At 40.2% G+C, this 15,891-nt stretch overlaps 1 protein-coding gene across 7 annotated transcripts in view; it reads right to left on the bottom strand.

The window, feature by feature from the left end:
• NOL4 (nucleolar protein 4) overlaps positions 1-15,891 on the bottom strand; it is a 193,327-nt gene that overhangs the window by 94,389 nt on the left and 83,047 nt on the right. The window contains exon 1 of one of the 7 annotated variants that reach the window (XM_061354889.1): positions 9,159-9,316. The exons of the other annotated variants lie outside the window; for them this stretch is intronic. The gene's annotated coding sequence lies outside the window, so the exon portion shown is untranslated. Of the gene's footprint in view, positions 1-9,158; positions 9,317-15,891 lie in introns of those variants that run through there. 7 annotated transcript variants of the gene reach the window in all.

Genomic DNA, 15,891 nt, shown 5'->3' with positions numbered 1-15,891 from the left:
GGTTGGTGTAGTTGCTGTGCTTGGAATTGGATTAGCTGCATTATCTGTTGTAGTCAGAGTCTGAGTAGCTGCAGTACTTGCCACTAGAGTTGGTGTAGCTGCTGTACTTGGAGTTAGAGTAGCTGCATTGTCTGTTGCTTTACCATCAGATCCAGAGACATATTTTCCCTTTGAAGGTGATGGATGGTGTTGAACAGAACTCTGTAAGCATAGGCTAAGCCCGAGCACATTGCCATGATTTGTCCATCTCTGGTATGACCAGGATGACAACACACCTCATTTAAGTGTTTTACTAGTTTTTCTGGATTTTGCACTTGTTCAGTGGTGAAATTCCAAAGCACTGGAGGGGCCCACTGGCCTAGATACTTGCCGATACTATCCCACACACCCTGCCACCCATGGCTGTCCAGCCTCGGGGAAAATCTCTTGGTCCTCCTATACTGTCCTCTAAACCTAGAAAAGACCCAAAATGGTCACAGATAAAACAAACACTATGTATGTGTGCTAACATGGTGATCCCCATCACAATCAGCAGGCAGGTCTCAAGGGTACCCAAAGGCCATTCAAAACCTTCAGAACTCTCAAAAGATGCTGTAAATTGTCTGCTGGGAGGTCTGGGAACATAAGGGAATGTCTCCTTCATAGGTTAACCACCCAAGGAGGGAAAAAAGAATGTGTAATTGCTAAACACTTCCATTATATACCTCCCAAAGTATAGAGGTGATGACCACACTGGGAACACAGTTTCATGGTCAATAAGTCTACTGTATTACAACTCATTACCATAAAGTACAACGAAACAAGAACCTTAGCCCAGGCCCCCCAGCTGCTAAACACTAAAACAGCAAATACCGGCTGTAAGTAAGGTATGACATGCTGAAACTCTGAGGTCAAGAGCAACAATTTTGAGAGCCAAAAAATCAGCATTGTGATGAGTGATTATTAATCCAAAACAATAAACGCTTATCACAAATACAGTTAGACACACTCTGGTCAGATCTGTCATTATCTCAACCCTTTGTGACCCATGTTGGGCACCATATAGAACTGTCGTGGTTTAAGCCCAGCCAGCAACCCAGAACCACACAGCTGCTCACTAACTCCTCCCCCCTCTTCCTTCTCCCCCGCTCCCGGAGGGATGGGAAGGAGAATTGGAAGAATCTCTCATTGGTTGAGATAACAACAGTCCAGTAACTAAGGTATAACACAAAACAACTGCTGCCACCAGTAATAATAATGATAATGGAAATAACAAGGGAAGAGAATACAACTGCTCACCATCTGCTGACCGATACCCAGCCCGACCCGAGAGTGATCTAGCCCTTCCGGGTAGCTGCCCCCAGTTTCTATACTGGGCATGACATGCTGTGGTATGGAATACCCCTTTCGCTAGTTTGGGTCAGGTGTCCTGTCTCTGCTTCCTCCCAGCTTCCCCTCCTCCCTGGCAGAGCATGAGACTCAGAAAGTCCTTAGCCAGAGTAAACATTACTGAGCAGTAACTAAAAACATCGGTGTTATCAGCGTTGTTCCCTGGCTGAAAGTCAAAAACACAGCACTGCACCAGCTACTAAGGAGAAAAATGACTGATACTGCTGAACCCAGGACAAACTGTAATGCATACTTGGCCTCCTTATAATATGGGACTGGCTGAGAATGAATCCTAGAATCACTGAATGTTTGGGTTTGGAAGAGGCCTTAAAGATCATCCAGTTCCAACATCCCTGCCAGAGGCAGGGACACCTTCCACTAGACCAGGTTACTAAAGGCCCCATCCAACCTGGCCTTGAACACCTCCAGGGATGGGGCAGCCACAGCTTCTCTGGGCAACCTGTGAAAGTAACTCACCACCCTCATAGTAAAGTATTTCTTCATAATGTCTAATCTAAACCTCCTCTCTTTCGATTAAAGCCATTCCCTCTTGCCCTATCCCTACATGCCCTTGTAAAAAGTTCCTCTCCAGATTTATTGTAGGTCTCTTTTTAGGTATTGGAAGACTGCTATGAGGTATCCCCTGAGCCTTCCCTTCTCCAGGCTGAACAAGCCTAACCTGAAGGGCACCATAAAACCAACTGCTGAGTTGGTCCAACAGTGCCATGTGTGGAAAGCAACAGGCTGCTCCTAGTAAACAGAGCATCCTGCCCACAGATGACGATGTCTGTTGCATAGCGCTAGCTGGGCTGGAAGTGGGAGCCTAGAGCACAGAAATGCTTGGTGTCATTTTAATTAACAAAGTGAAGGACAATTATATAGCAAAATCTGCCACATAATTTGTTTTCCCTTTAAAATCTATTAATAAGATTATTTGGCCTACAATACACTTTGTATTTTGAAGGGATAGTCATTGCATAGCTACTTTAATGGAAATGCACATCAGAAACAGAAACAGCTGTACAACAAAGAGCTATATGGCAAACCTGTTCCCAAGCTTCCAGAGAAGTTAGAACATAAACAATGCAAAAAACAATGAAGAAAAAAGGCAAACACTTGCTGATAGCCTTTCTCCTGCTTAAATAAACAGTAAATGTCTACCAAAACAACAGAATGCTGGGAAGTTCTTTCAATTCCCAGATCACTTCTTTGCAATTCCTACCATCATCTTCAGGAACTGATCACCTCCCCTCCTAAAGAAGAACTATGCACCCATTCTGAAGGAAATGTATTTGCCAGAAGCTTAGAGTAAAAATTTTAAAAGCAGAACTTGGATCTGAAAATGGATTTGAGAATAGAATAAGCGTATTACTTCTGGGTGGAAAGTTGTTGCCACTGGACCAAGCAGAAAATTTACACATGCTGCAAAGGGAAATACATGGTACCAATCTTGATCACGAATAGAATGTTATTAATAATAACTATTACAATTCTGGTGGTCTGTTATGTTTTATATCCAATGTAAAAGCAAACAATAATACCAATACCCCACAGCATGAAATGCCTAATGTGTCCTTTTTCACGAACATCATAAGATTTTTACAGTTTTGCAAATGCAAATAGCTGCCACCAGAAGAAATGATACAAACAGTGCAACAACAACAAAATAACCTAAGGGAAAGCTGGAAATGGTAAACACACTGCAATCAAATCTATAAATTACTTTTCAAACACAAATTTGGCTTGGAAAGTTTGCCACTGATGGCACCTAACGATGTGCAAGGTATGACAGCTTCTGAGACTGTTCCTCATTCTGCATATAGGATTCAGAAGCTTCAAAACTAGACACTGAATTGGTCAAAAAAATTACAAAACAATCTGGAGAAAGCATAATTTTACTACTCCTGATTGAGTGTGACAGGATCTATCATGGAATAGAATCGTGGAGGCAACTAGACTGGAAAAGACCTTTAGGACCATTAAGTCTAACCATTACTCCAGGACTGCCAAGTTCACCACTAAACCACATCACTAAGGCCATCTATACACAGAAAAATATTGACACAAACTGACTTAAAGAAATTTCAGCTGTCTGAACAAAGAAATGGTTACCATCTTTGATTCTTTGAACAAAAACATTTTCCAAGACTCAAAGGACAGTCTTTCTAAAAGAAAAACCCTCTATTACCTTGTGTCAAGTATAGCATCTCCAATAGAGAAGCATTTAGAAGGCAGGCTAGAGGAAATTGCCTTCCTCTTTAGAAAAGTTCGTGATACCTCAAAGATACTCTTGGCATTCCCCTTTATGCAAACAGATAAATACAGCTTTTCAAGTTCCTGATCCCATCTCCCCAGTGTTAGCTGAAGTCCCAGAACAGTGGGATACAGTCAGTGCCTCTCCTGTTGCATACACATTATCAGCAGAGCAAAGAGAAAACCACACATAAATGGAGACAGAGCAGTTACCAATGATGCAGAAAATACCTAAATTTAAGTCACTGCGCTACTTGATTCAGATCAGAGGTTTGAACCTGCATCGCTTAACCCTAGGAAAAATGTCCTCGGCTGAACTCAAGAAGCCTTTGAAGATTAAAACTTTGTCTGAACGGCTTTAACTTCAACATTATCTTTTTTTGTTGAAGAACACCCGAGACAACTCTGACTTGAAATAAATGGCAAAAACCACCTGACAAGTATGGTGAAAATCACTGGTGTGGAGGCCCTTTTATGTAGATGTCATCACCCAATTCGCAAGCAGTCTGTTTTCTCAAAATGCTTTTCTTTATAACTTCAGCATCAAAACCTGCAGTTTCTGGAGTTTTCTACCCTACAAGCCCCTGCCAAGCTCCACAGGGCAGCTGCTGCCACAGGAAATTAAGACAAAATACAGGGAGCAAAGGTGGAGCTTTTCTATCGGAAGAGGACTTACGCTGAGACCACATTTGCAGACAGTAAAAGGACTGGGACTGTTAATGCTATTTCTGCATTGTGTGGTAACCACAATATGAGCTATTAAAAACAATCTTCAGTACTTTATGTAGCAGCAAAGAGCAGAATGGGAGGACATTAGTGAATATCATGGCATTCTTGCCCTTGAATTTGAGTATTCAAAACATAGTTTTGATCAGGTCCCATTTTGTTTGCTACTGGCTGAAAGCATTCACAAATCACAGATGTAATAAGGATTGCCACTGTTGCCATCAACCCACACATACAGTGGTTGTCTTCTCCTCAGCATGCTTCAGGCAACAATTTCAACCAATAATTTATTAAAATAGAGAAATGACAAACTCAAAATGACTGATTATCCACCTAAAGACAGACTGTTAAAGCAGTCCACACCAGAATACAGTAACTAACCTATTGTGAAGACAAATCTGCAATGAGAAATTAAGATTCATTACATGTGAAAACATTCATCACTCAAATCTTGAGCTCACATTCATTCTCACATGCCCTGCAAAACTCCAGGTGGACTCTTCCGGCAACAAAAGAGAAACCCTGGATTCCCATTGCATAACTTCCTACTACAGTTACAATTTTGATATTATTGATATTATTAACATCTGATATTCTGATATTTGGAATCCAAAATAAACTTCAGCATTGCCCTAGAGGATGCATGTTTGGCCCTCATGTTCCTTGTAGCCACTTGTTGACATGGCATCAAAACAGATCTTGGAAAAGATTAAAAAATTCAGTTTGTTATGGCTAACAGCATAGAAAAATAGAGCTGCAACAAGAATAATCACACTCCTTTTGGAATTAAGGCAGTCAGCCAGATAGCATGTAGTATTTGAACTACCATGAGAAACAGAGAACTTGCCCAGGAAATCCTGGTCTCTTTCCCTTTGTATTTGGCCCTACTAAAAATTAACATTGCTGGTTTGCTGTTCAGCTAATATAAAGAACTTATTACACAGAAAGCCACAAAGCCAGCAGCACAGCACTGAGAAAGCACTTTTAATTAACTGCTACAAAGCTGGCCAGAAGAACATCATACACAGGGCTGAAATCTACCTTTGGATGCATATGATCTTAATCTCACTAGAGGCAAAAAGATCTACCGTGTACAGTCTGGGAAATAATTTAGTCCATTACATTCATGTAATTTACATATAATGAGTGGCTTCAGAGTTTTATATTTGAAGAGAAAAGGAAGATAGAGGAGGTTTAAAATCATCAAAATAGTCCTGTGTGGCTGGCTGTTATTGTTTCAAATTAGGGCAAACTGACAAGCCTAAGATATTTTTTAAATCCTTGCAGATTTGTTTAAACAAAAGAAAAAGACAAATATTAATCAAAATATTTGAGCTTATGTTTGAAGAAAAACAAAATCTCAGCAGACTTAAACTTCCTTTTTCAACTGAAGATACACTTTTTTCATTGAGGGCCACTTCTGCTACTTTCAAATTGGCCATTTATAGTCTCTTTGGAAACATGACATACACACAGACATTTTAAAGGAATTAAAGAGGCAGAGATGCCTCAGGGAACAAAATGCCTTGCCACCAAGAAAAAATACCATCACTATCACTGTTTTGTTACTAAAATGAGAAGGATAAATCTCAGATATGGAGAGATACATATATTGTATGCAACAAATTTCTGATTTCTGTTATTAATTTAATAAGAATACCACCAGCAAAGTCCTTGCTGGGACAGAATCAAGTTTATGATTTTACTGTATTTGTGAATGTCCGAAGACAGCCAGGTTCTGTGAGGTGGAGCGTACCACCCAGGAAGTGCTGAACATCTCACCTATTTTTCCTTGAATGAGTGTCTCAGTGAAAGAGAGACAAATTGTTAGTTATGAATTTCTAATGGAGGTTGTAGGCAGAAGCTGTTCTGTATGAGTCTGAGGGGGTATTTTTGTAATAGGGAAAAAAGTTCCAAGAAAAGACACATTAGTAACAATATTTTTCTGATTGGTGTCATAATTCAAAACCTTGATCTGGTGAATCAGTACATACATTAAATCATCCTACTTTTATGCATTAAAAAGATACATCAGAAAACATGTTACCCAGTTCAACACCTCACTAGCAGAAAGCCTTAACACAGTGGCACAGGGAGAAGGCAGTTCAGGAAGAAGGCAATACCTGTAGGAAGCAGGGATGCTGGGAAGAAACAGAACGAAGAGAAATGCCTGGGCACAGCAGTGACCCACTGCTGTGGGGAAGCCAACAGGAGCTTGCCGTAGAGAAGCCCTGGCAGAACATGCTACATCTATTAGTTTTAAGAGCTTAGGAACTCTGACTTTTTTGTATGCAGCAAGTAAAGTCACCTCTGCTTTTCAGGTTTTGGTAGCTCAAGGAAAATTAATTTTAATTAATCGAAACAGAGCTTATACAGGAACTCCCTCTATTTTCAAGGCCTGCACTTTGAAGCATAAGCAGTCTCTACTGGTTGTACTTGCCCATGGCATGGGGGTTAGAACTAGATGATCTTAAGGCCCTTTCCAACCTGAACCGTTACATGATTCTATGATTCTATGATTCTATGTGTAGTACAGCCCCACTGCTAAAAGGAGTGTTCACATGCTTTTCTCAGGAGAGAGCATAACACAGGTTATAGGTTTGGGTGCACGCTTTAAACCTCACTGCAGTCAGTCCCATCTACAGGTGGTGCTTAAAGCTGTCTAGAAGTGCAGATAAGGAATCCAACTCCCTTTGTGAAAATGCAGTCCTAAGAAAACTTGGACCAACTTCCTAAAATCACACATTTTGCAGGAGACAAAATAAGCTGAGGCAGTGTCTGACCAGACAACAGTATTCCATACACAAGTTACATGGTAGGAAAAAAAAAAAGGAAATGAATCTTGACTCTTAGATTCAAAAAAGTAAAATCCAACTTCTTCATTATTGAATTTAATAAAAGGACACACAAGGTAGAAAAGGTGTGCAATTAACCATCTAGATATTTTTAAAAGGTGTAAAGAGCCACATTAAATGGTGTCCCTCAAAAACACAACCTTACAGAGGCGGTGAAAAGATACAGTGAAACCTGTGACAAATGTTTCCTTCTGTTGTTTTATGGTAGCAGGGACTTTTTAATCAGTAATTTAATTGGATGGATAACAAAGAATAATTTTTTTTAGTACTCTTTTTCGTGAAAAGAATTTATCTGATGAATTTTCTCTTACTCTGATCCCCTCTTCACTTAGCACTTGTGTGGATTGCTTGTCACCCATATGTCTACCACAGATTCAAGGGCCAGCCTAATGGCTTAAAGCTTCCATATCTTTTGTGCTTATTACTATAGCCCTCCATATAATAGATGTACACTGGCTACTGGATATTTTAACTAGAAAGAAGACAGACATTATCTCTGATTATCAGCACTTACTATTTGGTAAACCAGACAAAAAAAAAAAAAGAAAGGAAGTTTTCAGGGAAGACTGCTCATATACTAACCAATCTGGAGCTTATGTGTCACTCTTTCTGAGCTGCCCTGGGAGGAAGGATAAAAAGACAGCTGCCCTTTCACTACCTATTACATGGACCTAGGTCTCTGCAAAAGCAACGCACTGCTCTCTCATTGTATCAGTCAAGATGTTTTCCCTTTTTACTCTATGGACAAACACAGACAAACAACATATGCTGTTTCTTTAAGCAAACTGAGCGTGTTTATTAGGATTTTGCAACAATAGACATTATAGATAGGAGAAAAATACCTATCCTTCGAGGTGAAAACAGGGCTTTAACTTCCTTGGTGTTATATTACCATGAAGCACTAAAGGGCCTCACTAAAACAAAGACCCTATTCATCTGCATATGTATATGCATGTATGCATTGCAGAAACACACAAGCGTGCATACATTTTATAAAGTAAACACATACATGCATAATAGATCTGAGTTAAAAAATACTGCTATATATTAAACAACCATTAAATAATTATAAAGTTATTTTTTTCACTAAAAACTCAATAGAAAAAGCATGCATACTAAAAACGTAAAAATACACAGACTGAACATACAAACTCTGCTGGGGAAAAAAATAAGTTTAGGAAAAGCTGACAGTAATAAAAAGCAGACAGTTAAAATCTTACTCCAAAGAATCTAGTTTAAACCTGGGAGTCTTGAGCATCTATACACAGGACCATATCAAAGAAAGCCAGAGCATTAAAATAACATTAAAATAACCAGAAATGGAACAGCCAGAATACCCTCTGTTTAACTCTACCAGCAAGAAAACAAACACACATTTCACATGCTGCATCATGTCACACACCACCTTAATTTAGCTATCTTAAACTGAGTTGTCCTCAAAGAAAAGCTTGTATTATGACTATACCTTTAAAAATATCATGTTTTCTCTGTTTGTGTTTTAATATGAAGAAAAAACAAGGTTGAATCAGGAGTTTTAAATTTTCATGCTTAATTTGATAGTTCAGCACTTTTGCAGTTGAGTTTGCAGCACACACAGATCGGCTTCCTCTCCCTTTCCCGCTTATTTTTCAGCACACAGGAATTCTTTAGAAAGCTGCACAGTGCATACACAATTTGTAAGGCATGCCCATCATCACTTGTTCAGCTTTATGCACCAAATGAGACATGCTTCAGGTTTCTAGGTGCACATCTCACGATGACGTTTAAAATTTTATCACCTAGTTTCCAGGGAACTGAGGCTTTGAATCTATATTTGAAATACCACCTGAATGGGTGAAACATATTGGTATTCCACACACAGCCTCCTGCTGTCATTCCACTGTTGGCATGGGACAGTCTTCACCAAGACTTAGAAAACCTCATTCGATATTCCTCTCTGGAGGATCTGACACTTACTGTGAATTCTGCTCTTCAACTTAAATACCAGTGTCTGTGGCAGGCCAATTCTATCATTGCAGATACAGCATCCCTCAGGCGAGGTCCAACCTTTCTCTTGCAGTGCACCCAGGGATTAGCTTGACTTCCCCTAAATTCTCTCCAGTGCACAGTACGAGCTAATCTTTCCTGTAGGAAGCAGGAGATGGGGTTGCCATGACAACAGAGCACATTCTAGCAGTGGGACCACTGAGATGAGCTGAAAAGACGACAGTGAAACATGCACTCAGCCTTCCTCCAGGGCTATGGGCTTCTTCCTCCAGGATTTAATTCCCCTGCAAGTTTACTGACAGGCTAGGAGGTTGATTAGCTCTGTATTTTGCTAGGGGGAGATTACTAGTTAAGAATATGGTTGAGAAATCATAGCATTATTTAATGAAAATGCCATTCCTGCTTATGTTAAATTGCTGATTTTATAAGCAGTGTGGCTGCTTTTAAAGCACTACTTGTTCGTACACATTAGTCCTACACTTAGTCCATGCCACCATCTCACTGTAATAAAGAAAGAAAGCTACAAGCCAAGTCCCGTGCTTCAGCTTTGTTTTTCCAGCATATTAGGCATGTGGTCTTTCTTTAATGTTTTTTACACTCATACACGTACATGCACACAAAGAGCACAGTACGTCTGTGTTTGAAGCTCAAAGGTTTCTGCGGGTGGGGGAGGGGATACCAAGAAAAGCAAATCACAGCAGCCACGTGTCTTACATAAACGACAAAACAGCCACAATAAGCTTTGGGAGCTCCGTTCATCAGGCAAGAGAAAATTGAGTGATCCACACTGTAAATACCAGCTATTTAGGGCCCCAAAATAGTGCCTGGATCCTATGCTTTAAACACTTTTATTTCTCAGTGACAGTAATAGAAAGCTTTCATAGTTCCTGCATTTCAATTATTTACACATTTTTAATTGTTCAGTCAAATTTTCAGGCAAAGGGTTTTTCTTTGTGTTTTAATATCTCTTACAAAACCACACAACATATTATTGTGGTAAATTCCTGGAGGCTGGAGCCTGGCTGTGTCTTCTCCTGTTATTTCAGACACAAGCGTGTCCCAGTGAGCTTTCAGATTAAAGGAGCAGCAACTGAGAACATAAGGCTATTCTCTAATCATGTTTTAACCGTCTGTTTGCACAGAACAGACTCCTTCTTCCTTTGTGTCTTTGCTTTTGAGCATGTAATGTGTGTGGCTGCACATAGGACACTCCATCAGCAGGTAAGATACACCAGTCTCCTCAGTACCTGTAATGGCTTCACCTATCTGAATACTAAAGGAGATGCAGATGAGTCAGATCTACACTACCTAAACCCACTTCTCTCTCTGGAAAGTTTAATAGAAAAGAACCTCCATAATGCTCTCTGAGACATGAAAGAGAAAGAGCCCAGAGGCTGTATGTAGCCAGAACTCCTATGTGTAGGGGAAGTCAGGGGGATGGGCAAAAGAGCGTGCAGCTCTGTAACAGTCTTCCCTGTGAAGCAAGTTACAGGACAGTTGGCAGTCCCAACTAACCTAGTCTCAGTAAACCTGAGAGCCTTATAAGGCTGAAAATAAAGCTTTGGTTGGAGAGGGAAGATGCCTTCTCAGGGAGGCACCTTGCTGCCTGGAATGGATAAGGAAATTGTTGGGAACTCTGGGGGAATGGGGACATGAGGAAGCCCAGGTCAGGATCTCCAAACTATCACCAAATTACTGTTTTTTTCCCCTGGTACTACACTAATTGCATCTACACTGAGAAGCCCACAGACAAAACCCAACCACAGAAAAGCACGCAAGTTCTTTTCTATGGCTAGGCAACATTGCACTTCTGTAAACTTGAAAAGTAGCTCAGTTGTTGCACAACCCATTCAGTTTTACCTTAATTTGGATCTTAGCATGTGTTGGGAATATACATGAACAAAACAGTATCCCTCAGAATCTGCTGGCTCTGACTTGTCCCACAGATGCTGCACACAGTAAAGCACCTGTATTTGCTATCATCTAATTAGTGTGTTAGGCTTTTCTTTTTTCTTCTCCACTTTTCCACTCATGTTCTATGCAACTGGAGAAATGCCAAATCATGTAAGCGACATATGGTTCTGCTTTTGAAAACATCCCGCCAGAACCCCCAAATACTGGAAAAATCTTTAGCTAAATAATTTTCAGCTCAAGACTCAATATTTCACACCTTGAATTCCACTGGGAACACTGATATTTGTAGGCATGTAAATTGTTTTTTGAGGAAAAGGGGCATATAATCAGCTGTTGAATGACGGTACAGATTTTTCCTGTCATATGCTGCCTCCTCACAATGTGAAAAGAACAGTTAACAGCAAGATGAATGCTGTGAAAATAGCTAAACCACATTTATGGTTAATGAAAGTGAAGTTCTGTTTCTTTTTTTTGTTGCTTCACGAACTACATCTGTAGAAATCAGTAAATATTGGCCTTAGAAAGGCAAACATTTATTTCTTAACATGCAAAACTTCCATTTAATAATAAACACCAAATCTAGCGTTTCTGGAAATTCAGTCTTTCAACCAAGAACAAGTACTATGTTCCTTTAGTTGCTGGATAGGGAATGGATTCCTCTGCCAGCACCCTGAACAAGTAGCACCCTATTACATATGCATACATGTTATGTCTATCCCTGGGTATACTCAGGGAAAGGCAGCTGTTTCAGTGAACACAGATGAAGCTTGCCAGAACAGGGAACAAGCTAAAATGAAAGGTGATCACATGTATTTAAGCCATCTACTCTAATTAAGGAACAATATGCATATGTAACACACTAGGAGCAAAGAAGCATACTTCTAACGCTCGAGTAGTGTGACCAGCTCTATCTGTTTAGCAAAACCAAGCAGCTCCCACTGCGCTCGTTGGCTTGCTCTATCTTTTTCAGAGGTAGACTCTACCTTTAACAAGGTTGGAGTCTGAATTTTGCCCTTCATTTACCCTCTTGCTTGGGAGGGAAATGAGAATTGAATACACAAGAGCCACTTTTCCTCTCAACGGGACACCTACAGTTTAAAGACAACACATGGGAGCTCAGAAGACACATCCTGTCCTGTTTCTGCATGAATTCACAGCTTTGGCTACGAATGAGGAGCCTGAGGATTTCACGTTAAAAATAAAGAGGAAAAAAGAGAGGGAAATAAATCTATGCATCGATCCAACATGAAAAGTTGACATGAGAAAGTGAAGGTTTCTGTTTTGATTGCATGTCTCTTTCTTCATTATGCTTAACTGTGAAATCTCCACTGAATTCTCATTTTTATTATATAGTTTCTGTACATAGCTGTTCACAGATACCTTTGAAATCTGTGGATGAAAGGAAATATCAATCTGCTTTTTAAGAACTATTCATTTGAGATTAAACAGTGCTAAATGCTGAACAAAAGGTTTAAGCACATGTTAAGTCTTGCTGAAGCAGAGCAACAGTGCCCAGTATTTTACAGGATCAAACCTGTCATTTGGGGTTTTTAAACCCCTAACTCCCTATCCTTGCCTTTCTCCTTTTAAATATATCTTTGTAACTCAGATCCTGCTTTTGTCAGATGAATTCCATATGCAAAACACTAACTGGCCTTCAATCCTAGTGCAGTGATAAATCAAGAAGCCTACACCAGTGCAAGCTGTACCACTACCTTCTGAGAGCAAACAGTTTTCATATTCTAAGCACAGAACTAATGGCTCATAGCTACTAATCAGAATACACCTAAATGTGTAAATGAAAAAGAAAAGTTTGGGGTTTGCTTTCAAGAGTGTAAAAAAATTGTTCTTACACACAATCTCGTTTTATCTTTGGAGATGTAAGATATAACTAAGCATTTTCCTGCTGTAATTTTATCCATTGGATCATTCAGGCATTTCTGGTACCACTTAGACTGCTTTCTGTACCTGTGATTCCTCTCAATTCACTTACTTTATTCAAGACTTACAAACAGGAGTACATATTAGCAGAGTCAGTGTTCAGGAATTTTGAATGAAATTATTTGTCAAGTAATGACATTTCAGGGGGTACGATTTTTTTAATAGCAAACTTATAAAAATGACTGTGATTTCATTCTAATAGCCAATGTAATTTATACAGAACAAATAAAACAGCCTGTCCTCGTAAAATTGTAATAAAATTTAGTTTTCTTAAGCAAATGCTTTGCATTTTGGGAATGCAATACCAAATCTAGAAAAGTGCTCATTGAAGGTATAAGCTACCCCATTGTGACACATGGGCAACATTAAACAACATGAAACTGTATTATTTGTACACTGAAATTATAAATGCAAGATGAGGTCAGATGTTCTCAGTAAGATGTTCTTTTTTTTAGATCTTTAAGATTAGTTTATCAGATTGGGAGTGGTGGAAAAGCACAGCAAAGATAATACTGTTTCAAATGTCTGTTACACACACAGTATCACAGTATGTTAGAGATTGGAAGGGACCTCAAAAGATCATCTAGTCCAATCCCCCTGCCGGAGCAGGAACACCTAGATAAGGTTACACAGGAACTTTGTTCATACATCTTCCAAAAAATGAACCTCATAACTTTCTTAAACAGATAACAGGGTGGGACTGAGTAACCTCCAAAGGTCCCTTCCAAATTCAACTACACTGAGAATTACACAGGCTCCTTTGCGGCAGTAGTCTCTGGTGAGTGAGACCAACAAGGAAAGATTATACCATACTTATGTCTGATAAACATTCTTATTCAAAAAAGAGGATATATAGAAAACAATGACTTTGAAATACATACTGTTATTTCTGGCAGAAGCCCTGACCACTTGCCTGGTTTCGGCTGGGATAGAGTTAATTTTCTTCCTAGTAGCTGGCACACTGACATCTTTTCGACTTTAGTCTGAAAACAATGCTGATAACACCAATGTTTATAGTTGTTGCTAAGTAATGCTTGCCCTGATCAAGGACTTTTCCATCTCTCATTCTCTGCCAGTGAGGACAGCACAAGAAGCTGGGAGGAAGCAGAGATAGGACACCTGATCCAAACTAGTCAAAGGGGTATTTCATACCACAGCACATCATGCCCAGTACAGAAACTGGGGGGAACTACCCAGAAGGCCCACATCGCTGCTCGGGTCAGGCTGGGTATCCGTCAGCAGGTGGTGAGCAATTGTACTGTGCATCACTTGTGTTTATTGTTATTTTTCCTTTCCCCCTTTAGTTTTACATTCTCTCCCCTTGTTATTTCCCTTTATTATTGGTGGTAGTAGTAGTAGTTTTGCATTATACTTTAGTTATTTGACTGTTCCTATCTCAACCCATGGGATTTACATTCTTTATATTCTCCCCCCCATCTGGCCTGGGGAGAGGAGGCAAGCAAACGGCTGTGTGGTGCTGAGTTACCAGCTGGGCTTAAATCACAATACCACTCTCCTGCAAGAGGGCAAGAATATATATATTCTCCTGACCCTGACACCATATTACAACTACAGGCAACAGTGACAGGCAAGAGAACAGAGTGAGCATGTTTCCCTGGCCTGCCCTCCCACCATCCAGCTCTTTTTCAGGTCAGACATCTTGTAAAGCAGACCGTGCATACCTTGTCTACACTATCATCAGCCTTGTGGACCACGCTAGGAAGTAGGTTCTGGCCTTTGGACCAAAAACAGCAGACTGACTTTTGTCCATTCTGCTTAGGGCAGAAGTAGCTTTGTTCACACTTCGTAACACTTAACCATCTCATCTGCATGGCAACCCCAAATAAACCAATTGATGAGAGAGACAGAGCACAGTCCTCCACAGCAGTGGATGTAGAAGCACAACAGTGACATTGCATCGCTATTTCCAAGAACTTGGAGGGACTTGGCTGTCTTGCTCCTGTAAGAAGCCTGAATGTGAACTGCATAGATATGGTGGGTATGATCTGGCGACCAGACCTGCATCTGAAAAATGCAAAAAGCCAATAAATAACTTAAAGACTCATCCTTGCCTTTTAAAGCTCTTTAAGGATTTCCCCTCCATTATTTTTCGTAATATTTTTTAACCTATAATAACCATTTGGCATCTACCACATCCTTTGTGATGCACAAAAAATATCTTTTACTTATTCTGATCATAACCTCTGTTAATTCCATCTGATGACCCATATATTCTGTATTATGAGAGACAACAAGTAATTTGCCCTTCTTAATCTTCTCCATGCCATCCATGACTTCACAAATATCAGTCATGTCCTCTTAAATCATCCTTTTTTTCCAGGTTAAAGAGTCATAGTCAATGTAGCTTCTTCTCTCATTGACACATTTTCATACGCTTGTGTCGTGGTTTAACCCATCCAGACAGCTTGTGCACCCACTCCCCTCCCTACTTCTTGCCCTCCCCCTACTCTCAGAGGGATGGAGAGGAGAATTAGAAAGAATACAACTCCCACGGGTTGAGATAAGAACAGTTTAGTAACTAAGGTATAACACAAATCACTACTGCTACGACCAATAATAGTAATGATAAAGGAAATAACAAGGGAAGAGAATACAACACCCCATCACCAGGCAACCGATAACTTGCCCCCCCAGCCCGACCAAGCACTGACTGATACCTCCTCCAACCCTGCAGTCCACTTGCCTTCTGGCTAACTCCCAGTTACATCCTGGACATGACGTGCTGTGGTATGGAATACCTCTTTGGTCAGTTTGGGTCAGGTGTCCTGTCTCTGCTTCCTCCCGGCTCTCCTTCTCCCTGGCAGAGCATGAGGCCCACAGAGTCCTT

Source organism: Neopsephotus bourkii, unplaced genomic scaffold (assembly GCF_033783945.1).
Source record: "Neopsephotus bourkii isolate Nb327-2 ecotype Australia unplaced genomic scaffold, CSIRO-AGI_Nbou_v1 NB_753, whole genome shotgun sequence".
NCBI classification, from domain to species: Eukaryota; Metazoa; Chordata; class Aves; order Psittaciformes; family Psittacidae; genus Neopsephotus; species Neopsephotus bourkii.
Note: the sequence above shows the minus strand (reverse complement) of the source record. Positions and strands in the feature narration are given on the sequence as shown.